An 11,689-nucleotide genomic window follows, 5' to 3' on the forward strand; every position below is an offset into this window, starting at 1 on the left:
TACCGAGAGGGCCCAGAGATACCTCTCCGACAATCGGAGTGATAAATCCTAATCTCGAAATACGCCAACCCAACATGTACCTTCGGAGACACCTGTAGAGCTCCTTTATAATCACCCAGTTACGTTGTGACATTTTGTAGCACACAAAGCGTTCCTCCGGTAAACGGGAGTTGCATAATTTCATAGTCATAGGAACATGTATAAGTCATGAAGAAAGCAATAGCAACATACTAAACGATCAAGTGCTAAGCTAACGGAATGGGTCAAGTCAATCACATAATTCTCCTAATGATGTGATCCCGTTAATCAAATGACAACTCTTTGTCCATGGCTAGGAAACATAACCATCTTTGATTAATGAGCTAGTCAAGTAGAGGCATACTAGTGACACTCTGTTTGTCTATGTATTCACACATGTATTATGTTTCCGGTTAATACAATTCTAGCATGAATAATAAACATTTATCATGATATAAGGAAATAAATAATAACTTTATTATTTCCTCTAGGGCATATTTCCTTCAGTCTCCCACTTGCACTAGAGTCAATAATCTAGTTCACATCATCATGTGATTTAACACCAATATTCATATCTGTATATGATTAACACCCATAGTTCACATCGTCATGTGATCAACACCCAAAGGGTTTACTAGAGTCAATAATCTAGTTCACATCGCTATGTGATTAACACCCAAAGAGTACTAAGGTATGATCATGTTTTGCTCGTGAGAGAAGTTTAGTCAACGGGTCTGTCATATTCAGAGCCGTATGTATTTTGCAAATATTCTATGTCCACAATGCTCTGCACGGAGCTACTCTAGCTGATTGCTCTCACTTTCAATATGTATCCAGATTGAGACTTAGAGTCATCTGGATTGGTGTAAAAGCTTGCATCGTTGTAACTTTTTTACGACGGGCTCTTTTATCACCTCCATAATCGAGAAACATCTCCTTATTTCTCTAAGGATAATTTTGACCAATGTCCAGTGATCTACTTCTAGATAACTATTGTACTCCCTTGCCAAATTCAGAGCAAGGTATACAATAGGTCTGGTACATAGCATACTTTATAGAGCCTATGACTGAGGCATAGGGAATGACTTTCATTCTCTTTTCTATTTTCTACCGTGGTCGGGATTTGAGTCTTACTCAATTTCACACCTTTGCAACACAGGCAAGAACTCTTTCTTTGACTGTTCCATTTTGAACTATTTCAAAATCTTGACAAGGTATGTACTTATTGAAAAACTTATCAAGCGTCTTGATCTATCTCAATAGATCTTGATGCTCAATACGTAAGTAGCTTTACTGAGGTCTTTTATTTTAAAGAACTCCTTTCAAATACTCCTTTATGCTTTACAGAAAAATTCTACATCATTTCTGATCAACAATATGTTACTCACATATATTTATCAGAAAGGCGGTAGTGCTCCCACTCACATTATTGTAAATACAGGCTTCACCGTAAGTCTGTATAGATCTATATGCTTTGATCAACTTATCAAAGCGTATATTCCAACTCTGAGATGCTTGCACCAGTCCATAGATGGATCGCTGGAGCTTGCACATTTTGTTAGTACTGTTAGGATTGACAAAACCTTCTGGTTGCATCATATACAACTCTTCTTTAAGAAAACCATTAAGGAATGCAGTTTTGACATCCATTTGCCAGATTTCATAAAATGTGGCAATTGCTAATCATGATTCGGACAGACTTAAGCATCGCTACAGTTGAGAAAATCTCATTGTAGTCAACACCTTGAACTTGTCGAAAAAACTTTCACAACAAGTCGAGCTTTGTAGATAGTAACACTACCATCAGTGTCCGTCTTCCTCTTGAAGATCCATTTATTTTCTATGGCTTGCCGATCATCGGGCAACTCCACCAAAGTCCACACTTTGTTCTCATACATGGATCCCATCTCAGATTTCATGGCCTCAAGCCATTTCGCGGAATCTGAGCTCATCATCGCTTCCTCATAGTTCATAGGTTCATCATGGTCTAGTAACATGACTTCCAGAACATGATTACCGTACCACTCTGGTGCGGATCTTTACTCTGGAAGACCTATGAGGTTTGGTAGCAACTTGATTTGAAGTTTCATGATCATCATCATTAACTTCCTAACTAATTGGTGTAGGAATCACTAGAACTGATTTATGTGATGAACTACTTTCCAATAAGGGAGAAGGTACAATTACCTCATCAAGTTCTACTTTCCTCCCACTCACTTCTTTCGAGAGAAACTCCTTCTCTAGAAAGGATCCATCTTAGCAACGAATAACTTGCCTTTGGATCTGTGATAGAAGGTGTACCCAATAGTTACCTTTGGGTATTCTATGAAGACGCACTTCTCCGATTTGGGTTCGAGCTTATCAGGTTGAAACTTTTTCACATAAGCATCTCATCCCCAAACTTTAAGAAACGACAACTTTGGTTTCTTGCCAAACCACAGTTCATAAGGCGTCGTCTCAACGGATTTTGATGGTGCCCTATTTAAAGTGAATGCAGTTGCCTCTAATGCATAACCCCAAAACGATAGTGGTAAATCGATAAGAGACATCATAGATCGCACTATATCCAATAAAGTGCGGTTATGACGTTCGGACACACCATAATGCTGTAGTGTTCCAGGTGGCATGAGTTTGTGAAACTATTCCACATTGTTTTAATTGAAGACCAAACTCGTAACTCAAATATTCGTCTCCATGATCAGATAGTAGAAACTTTATTTTCTTGTTACGATGATTCTCCACTTCACTCTGAAATTCTTTGAACTTTTCAAATGTTTCAGACTTGTGCTTCATTAAGTCGATATACTCATATCTGCTCAAATCATCTTGTGAAGGTCAGAAAATAACGATACCCGCCACGAGCATCAACACTCGTTGGACCGCGTACATCGGTATGTATTATTTCCAATAAGTCACTAGCTCATTCCATTGTTCCGGAGAACGGAGTTTTAGTCATCTTGCCCAAAAGGCATGGTTCACAAGCATCAAATGATTCATAACCAAGTGATTCCAAAAATCAATCTTTAGGGAGTTTCTTCATGCGCTTTACACCAATATGACCCAAATGGCAGTGCCACAAATAAGTTGCACTATCATTATCAACTTTGCATCTTTTGGCATTAATATTATGAATATGTGTATCACTACGATTGAGATCCAACAAACTATTTTCATTGGGTGTATGACCATCAAAGGTTTTATTCATGTAAATAGAACAACAATTATTCTCTGACTTTAAATGAATAACCGTATTGCAATAAACATGATCAAATCATATTCATGCTCAACGACGCTAAATAAATTTATTTAGGTTTAAAACTAATCCCGAAAGTATAGAGAGTGTGCGATGATGATCATATCAATCTTGGAACTACTTCCAACACTCATCATCACTTCCCCTTCAACTAGTCTTTGTTTATTCTGTAACTCATGTTTCGAGTCACTAATATTAGCAACCGAACAAGTATCAAATACTCAGGGGCTACTATAAACACTAGTAAGGCACACATCAATAACCTGTATATCAAATATGCCCTTGTTCACTTTGCCATCCTTCTCATCCACCAAATATTCGGGGCATTTTCGCTTCCAGTGACCATTTCCTTTGCAGTGTAAGCACTTAGTTTCAGGCTTTGTTCCAGCTTTGGGCTTCTTCGCGGGAGTGACAGCTTGCTTGTCATTCTACTTGAAGTTCCCTTTCTTTCCCTTTGCCCTTTTCTTGAAACTAGTGATCTTGTCAATTATCAACACTTGATGCTCTTTCTTGATTTCTACCTTCGTCGATTTTAGCATCACGAAGAACTCGGGAATCGTTTTCGTCACCCCTTGCATTATAGTTCATCACGAAGTTCCAGTAACTTGGTGATGGTGACTAGAGAACTCTGCCAATCACTATCTTATCTAGAAGATTAACTCCCACTTGATTCAAGCGATTGTAGTACTCAGGCAATCTAAGCACTTGCTCACTAGTTGAGCAATTCTCCTCCATCTTTTAGGCGAAGTATTTGTCAAAGGTCTCATACCTCTTGACACGGGCATGAGTCCGAAATACCAATTTCATCTCTTGAAACATCTTATATGTTCCATGACGTTTCAAAAACATTTTTGTAGTCCCAGTTCTAAGCCATAAAGCATGATGCACAAAACTATCAAGTAGTCATCATATTGAGCTAGCCAAACATTTATAACGTCTGCATCTGCTCCTGCAATAGGTCTGTCACCTAGCGGTGCATAAAGGACATAATTCTTCTGTGCAGCAATGAGGATAAACCTCAGATCACGGATCCAATCCGCATCATTGCTACTAACATCTTTCAATAGAATTTTCTCTAGGAACATATCAAAATAAACATATGAAAGCAACAACGCAAGCTATTGATCTACAACATAATTTGCAAAATACTACCAGGACTAAGTTCATGATAAATTTAAGTTCAATTAATCATATTACTTAAGAACTCCCACTTAGACAGACATCTCTCTAGTCATCTAAGTGATCACGTGATCCAAATCAACTAAACCATGTCCGATCATCACGTGAGATGGAGTAGATTCAATGGTGAACATCACTATGTTGATCACATCTACTATATGATTCACGTTCGACCTTTTGGTCTCCGTGTTCCGAGGCCATATCCGTTATATGCTAGGCTCGTCAAGTTTAACCTGAGTATTCCGCGTGTGCAACTTTTTTGCACCCATTGTATTTGAACGTAGAGCCTATCACACCCGATCATCACGTGGTGTCTTAGCACGAAGAACTTTCGCAACAGTGCATACTCAGGGAGAACACTTCTTGATAATTTTTAGTGAGAGATCATCTTAAAAGGCTATCGTCAATCAAAGCAAGATAAGATGCATAAAGGATAAACATCACATGCAATCAATATAAGTGATATGATATGGCCATCATCATCTTGTGCTTGTGATCTCCATCTCCGAAGCACCGTCGTGATCACCATCATCACCGGCGTGACACCTTGATCTCCATCGTAGCATCGTTGTCGTTACGCCATCTATTGCTTCTATGACTATCGCTACCGCTTAGTGATAAAGTAAAGCAATTACAGGGCGTTTGCATTTCATACAATAAAGCGACAACCATATGGCTCCTGCTAGTTGCCGATAACTTCGGTTACAAAACATGATCATCTCATACAATAAAATATAGCATCACATCTTGACCATATCACATCACAACATGCCCTGCAAAAACAAGTTAGACGTCCTCTACTTTGTTGTTGCAAATTATACGTGGCTGCTATGGGCTGAGTAAGAACCGTTCTTACCTACACATCAAAACCACAACGATAGTTCGTCAAGTTAGTGATGTTTTAACCTTCGCAAGGACCGGGTGTAGCCACACTCGGTTCAATTAAAGTTGGAGAAACAGACACCCGCCAGCCACCTGTGTGCAAAGCACGTCGGTAGAACCAGTCTCGCGTAAGCGTACGCGTAATGTCGGTCCGGGCCGCTTCATCCAACAATACCGCCGAACCAAAGTATGACATGCTGGTAAGCAGTATGACTTGTATCGCCCACAACTCACTTGTGTTCTACTCGTGCATATAACATCAACGCATAAAACCTAGGCTCGGATGCCACTGTTGGGGAACGTAGTAATTTCAAAAAAAATCCTACGCACACGCAAGATCATGGTGATGTATAGCAACGAGAGGGGAGAGTATTGTCCATGTACCCTCATAGACCATAAGCGGAAGCGTTATGACAACGCGGTTGATGTAGTCGTACGTCTTCACGATCCGACCGATCCAAGCACCGAACGTACGGCACCTCCGAGTTCAGCACACGTTCAGCTCGATGACGATCCCCAGACTCCGATCCAGTAGGGTGTCGGGGATGAGTTCCATCAGCACGACGGCGTGGTGACGATGATGATGTTCTACCGATGCAGGGCTTCGCCTAAGCACCGCAACGATATGACCGAGGTGGAATATGGTGAAGGGGGGCATCGCACATGGCTAAGGAACGATCACGAAGATCAACTTGTGTGTCTAGAGGTGCCCCCTGCCCCCGTATATAAAGGAGGAAGGGGGAGGTGCGGCCGACCCCCTAGGGAAGGAAAGGGGGGCGCTGCCCCCCTTCCTTGTCCTATTCGGACTAGGGGGGAGGGGGTACACGGCCTGCCCTGGCCGGCCCTCCTCTTCTCCCTCCTGGCCCTTGTAGGCCCAATAACCCCCGGGGGGGTTCCGGTAACCCCACGGTACTCCGGAAAAATCCCGGTTTCTCCCGGAACGATTCCGATATCCAAATATAGGCTTCCAATATATCAATCTTTATGTCTCGACTATTTCGAGACTCCTCGTCATGTCCAGGATCACATTCGGGACTCCGAACAACCTTCGGTACATCAAAACATATAAACTCATAATAAAACTGTCATCGTAACGTTAAGCGTGCGGACCCTACGGGTTTGAGAACTATGTAGACATGACCGAGACACGTCTCCAGTCAATAACCAATAGCGGAACCTGGATGCTCATATTGGCTCCCACATATTCTACGAAGATCTTTATCAGTCAGACCGCATAGCAACATACGTTGTTCCCTTTGTCATCGGTATGTTACTTACCCGAGATTTGATCGTCGGTATCCAATACCTAGTTCAATCTCGTTACCGGCAAGTCTCTTTACTCATTCTATAATACATCATCTCGCAACTAACTCATTAGTCACATTGCTTGCAAGGCTTATAGTGATGTGCATTACCGAGAGGGCCCAAAGATACCTCTCCGACAATCGGAGTGATAAATCCTAATCTCGAAATACGCCAACCCAACATGTACCTTTGGAGACACCTGTAGAGCTCCTTTATAATCACCCAGTTACATTGTGACATTTGGTAGCACACAAAGTGTTCCTCCGGTAAACGGGAGTTGCATAATCTCATAGTCATAGGAACATGTATAAGTCATGAAGAAAGCAATAGCAACATACTAAACGATCAAGTGCTAAGCTAACGGAATGGGTCAAGTCAATCACATCATTCTCCTAATGATGTGATCCCGTTATTCAAATGACAACTCTTTGTCCATGGCTAGGAAACATAACCATCTTTGATTAATGAGCTAGTCAAGTAGAGGCATACTAGTGACACTCTGTTTGTCTATGTATTCACACATGTATTATGTTTCCGGTTAATACAATTCTAGCATGAATAATAAACATTTATCATGATATAAGGAAATAAATAATAACTTTATTATTGCCTCTAGGGCATATTTCCTTCAACTACATCCGTAATGCATAGTATCATGTGTTGGTATCATGGGATAGTTTATTTATTGTCATGCATGACACATAGTAGCACATCATTTAATATGATACTACAGTAAGTATCATATTATGATACTCAACTCTCTCTTTTCTTCATTTAATTCGACGTCACCTCATCAAGATTGCATAGTTGGCATGCATGATACTACTCCCATTACAAGCAGCCTTAACTTGCTCCTACAGGTGCTAAACTTGCCACATAGGCATAAAGTCTGATGTGGCAAGTTAATCAAGAAGAGATAGACTAGTTTGGTGACCCAAGGAAGAAACGGTGCTAAGCGCGTGTACCTAGGTGAAAAGACAACTTTGAGTCTATAGCTAATTAAATGAAGCAAACTTAGCAACACCATTTCATTGGAAGAGGTCACTCCTTGGCAAATGCAATAAATACTAGTACTCCCTGTGTCCTAGTGTTAAAAATGTTCTTATATTATGGGACGGAGGGAGTACGAAGAAAGAGATAGAGAGGAGTAAAAAAACAAATACACTTATAGCCAACCTTATAGCTAACCTTGTTGTAGTATGAGTGACCAAGTGATGACTATGTATGACATGCCAACATCAGATAGCCTAACGCACCGTGTTAAATATCCAAGGGCGCGATCGCGCGAGCGACGCGACGGTCGTGGTAGGTGCGACCATGATACGGGCTGCTGGCAGCCCTTGGATCTGAGATCAAAAGGTCGCATGCTAAGTTGCTGAAAATTTGCAGAATAACCCTCCAGGATAGGATATTCACCCATAGGTCTAGAATCACGCCATGCAACCGTTCGATCTCAAATCCAAGGGCTCTCGGAAGCCCGTATCATGGGAGAATGGAAAGCCACTACCCTGTCGTTCGCACGCTGGCAGTTCGCTCCTACTCGTCCCCGCACATCCTTCAAAACTACGGCGGTTCGCTCCTAGTCGTCCCGTCCATTCACATTACGTCCGTTCCACTAATCCTAACCCTCCTCCCAAATCCATGGCGTCCCAAATCTCCATGATCGGTGGTGAGTACAAGGTTAGAACCATCATCTACGACGAGTTCGACGTCATCTACACCCGTTCTTCTGTGACGGTGAAAGGATGCCTTTCTCGCTTCAGACGCATGTTCAAAGACTCATATGATGAGCGGGTCGCTGGGCTAGATGTTGAGTACACCACAGTCCTGGGACGAGAGAAGGATCTAAAGGACGAAGAGAGGAAGAAGCCCGCCATGATCCAGGTTTGCGTGTATGACTTATGCTTGTCTACCAGATATGCCATGCCGACGTTGAATGCCTAGATTTTAAGGACTTCCTCAAGAGCAACCTAGTCCAATTCGTTACTGTAGACTTTGGTAACGACAAAGAAGTACTGGGTCGGATAGGCCTGGTTGTAGGCAACACCTTCGACCTCCAGAAGAATCGGCTGGTGTCCTCTCGTTAGCCTTCAATGCTGACCCTGGCAGGGGCCATGGTTCATCCTTCATACGATAAACTGGAGAAACCTCCATACACGTTTCAACGTTATGCATTGCAGCGGAATGTACTAGATATAGAACACATCCACTACGCTGCAATGGATGGCTACCTTTGTTTCAATATCTACAAGGGTTGGATGAAGAGCAAGAGCCAAGTGTGCGGTTCAAACAAAGAAGTATCGGCCAAGAGGAAGAGGGACGAGGACGAAGTCGAGGACGTGGACGAGGACTCCGAGTAAGGTGGCAGTGTCGTTGCTCATGGTGGTTCTAATGCAGTGTCTCCGGAATAGTTGCAAAGTTTAATTTCAGGCGTGCTTAATTTAATTTGAGGGGTGTGTTGTGCTGAGCCCCCAGCAGAACTATGTTATGTTTCTTCTTGTTACTTTAACTCTTCAGTACGTACATACTAGTATTTCTTATATTTCATCTTTTAGTTGGTATAGTACTACCACTCGTTTCTTCACATTATATACGTACAATATATATGGCCAACATCATATAGCCAGCAGTTTAGTTGTCAAAGAATTTCAGGGTGCTTAGTTTTGTCAAAAATTCCAGGATGCTTAGTTTTATTTGAGGGGTGGGTTGTGCTGGACACCATTATTGTGACTAGCCTTTTTAATAGTACTATATGCATAATTTGGCGACGAGCGCTCTCTATATGTACCACCTTTTTTTTCATTTCAAGTTTTGCTCCATGGTGCAATCCATCGATACTACTGCTGTACAAAAATATACATTTTTTAAAAGGCTAGAGGGCGGGGCAGTCTAGCTCGGTTGGTTACACGAGAGGCGAGGGCCTTTGTGATTTGACGGCTCATTATTGCTGTCAAACCGAATAGTACTGTGCCGCCCGCCGCACGCCCGACGCCTCCATTAAACCCCTCTGTTAAACCCGCATGCAAACCGAGAATCCTACTCCGGACACACATCCATTCATGAGCGGGCCGGAATTAAACGCAACACCGGCCGAGCTCCTCCCATCCGCCCTCAGTTTAAACGAGGCCAGACACCGGCCAAGCTCCTACCGTCCACCCTCTATTTACATGAGGCCAGACAGACAGCGGGCAAGAATCGCACCACTTCGCCGCTCCCCCATCTCCTCCTTCACCATTTTCTCCACTCTTCCGATGGCTTCCAATGAGCCGTTCTCCGGCATATTACCTGGCTGGGTGGCCCGCCGAGCCCTTCGGATACGGGCGAGGCTGCTCGGTGCTTCACCAACCTAGCTTGGCCCGAGGGAGCCAGTTGCCAACCCAAGCAGGCGCGTGGTTCAGCAACTCGCCGCTCCAGTTCAGCTCGATGAGTAGTGGCGAGTTGCTCCACGCCGGCACGGCGGCGAGCACGCCGGTACGGGCGCCATCGCTGCCGCGTCATACCGCGCCGCCAGTGTCTGTGGGCGCGCCTCCCGTGCCTGCGGTAGTGCCATGCAGGCAGAGACAGAAGCCGGGTGCATGGAGAGCGACGAGTCGGTGGCCAGCTTCTCCGTGTCCGCCGCCATCATCGAGGAGAAGTAGAACACGGGAGGCCGCCGCCACTTGGGACCCATGAAGTCCACCGCCGAGGCAACGACCGCGGATTCAGGTGGTTTCTTTGCTACTTCGTCTCTTCCTAGGACCTTCGTCCACCCCGCAAGTGTCTGATGGACATGAGGAAGACAAAGGGATCCGCGGGCGGCCATTTAGAACTAAAATAAGTCTAGATACATCCATTTCTAGGACAAGTATTTCCGGACGGAGGGAGTATTAATTATACAAGAGAGCCGGATTGGCACCCCTTAGTTCATGTAAATGTAACGAAATCCATCATATTTGTATGAAGATCCGGCTTTTTATACGAAATCCTTCATGCTTATATGAAATCAGTTCGTGTTTGCACGAAATTCATCTGGTTGGTTAGAGTTGTAAAAATGTATTCCGCTGGCGTTTGATGTCGTCCTCCGCGGAAGGAAGCGGGAGGAAATTTGTCGGCTGCTGTTAGAGATGCTCTTTATGCTGGAAATAATAGAGTGACATCCAATCCATTTGAGTTAATTGCTTGTATGATTGTCCCTCTATAAAAAGTTAATTGCATGTACAGTGTACACGTGACTTGCAGGGTGGCTACAGCTTCGTACAAAAAGTTAAAAAGAAACAAGTCCATCCTTAATATTGTATTCTAAGTACTCTGTGGGTTTCACTGTCAGTACAGTAGCGAAAGAAGTATATATTAAATAAGTAGAGTAATATATAATATAAAAATCTAAAGTTAAAAGACAGGATTCAAACTCATGTCATCGCGTTGCGAGCATCCGGCCCTAACCAGCCCAGTACATTTTTGTTGTAGACCATGCTGGAGATATATATCCATGTCTACTCTTATATATACTCCATTAGTTCCTAAATATTTGTCTTTTTCAGATTTCAAATGGACTACCACATAAGGACGTGTATGTAGACATATTTTAGAGTGTAGATTCACTCATTTTGCTCCGTATGTCTTTTTAGGAAGGGGTCAGATTTGTCCTTGATTTATTTGTGAGGTATCTAGATGGCACTGCACCGCCAAGAAAAGAGGGTAATACTTTTTTGAGTATGTTGGTAAGGTCCGGTCATAGTCACTTGTTGAAATCTCTAAAAAGACAAATACTCCCTCCGTCCGGAAATACTTGTCATCAAACGTGATAAAAGGAAATGTATCTAGACTTATTTTAGTTTTAGATACATCTCTTTTTATCCATTTTGATGACTAGTATTTTCGGACGGAGGGAGTAGAACACAGAGTTGGTGATGATGGTGTGCGTGACATCCTGCAATATAGGCCGTCGGATTTCTATCTAACGGATAGGAAAAAAACTATGGCAATTTTGCAAAAATATACCCACACGTCTATCCATGTTCGCAAATAAGGCCTTCCCTCGTTCAACATTTTCTCTCACAAGATAAAATACTC

This window comes from Triticum aestivum, chromosome 4B (genome assembly GCF_018294505.1).
Source record: "Triticum aestivum cultivar Chinese Spring chromosome 4B, IWGSC CS RefSeq v2.1, whole genome shotgun sequence".
NCBI classification, from domain to species: domain Eukaryota; kingdom Viridiplantae; phylum Streptophyta; class Magnoliopsida; order Poales; family Poaceae; genus Triticum; species Triticum aestivum.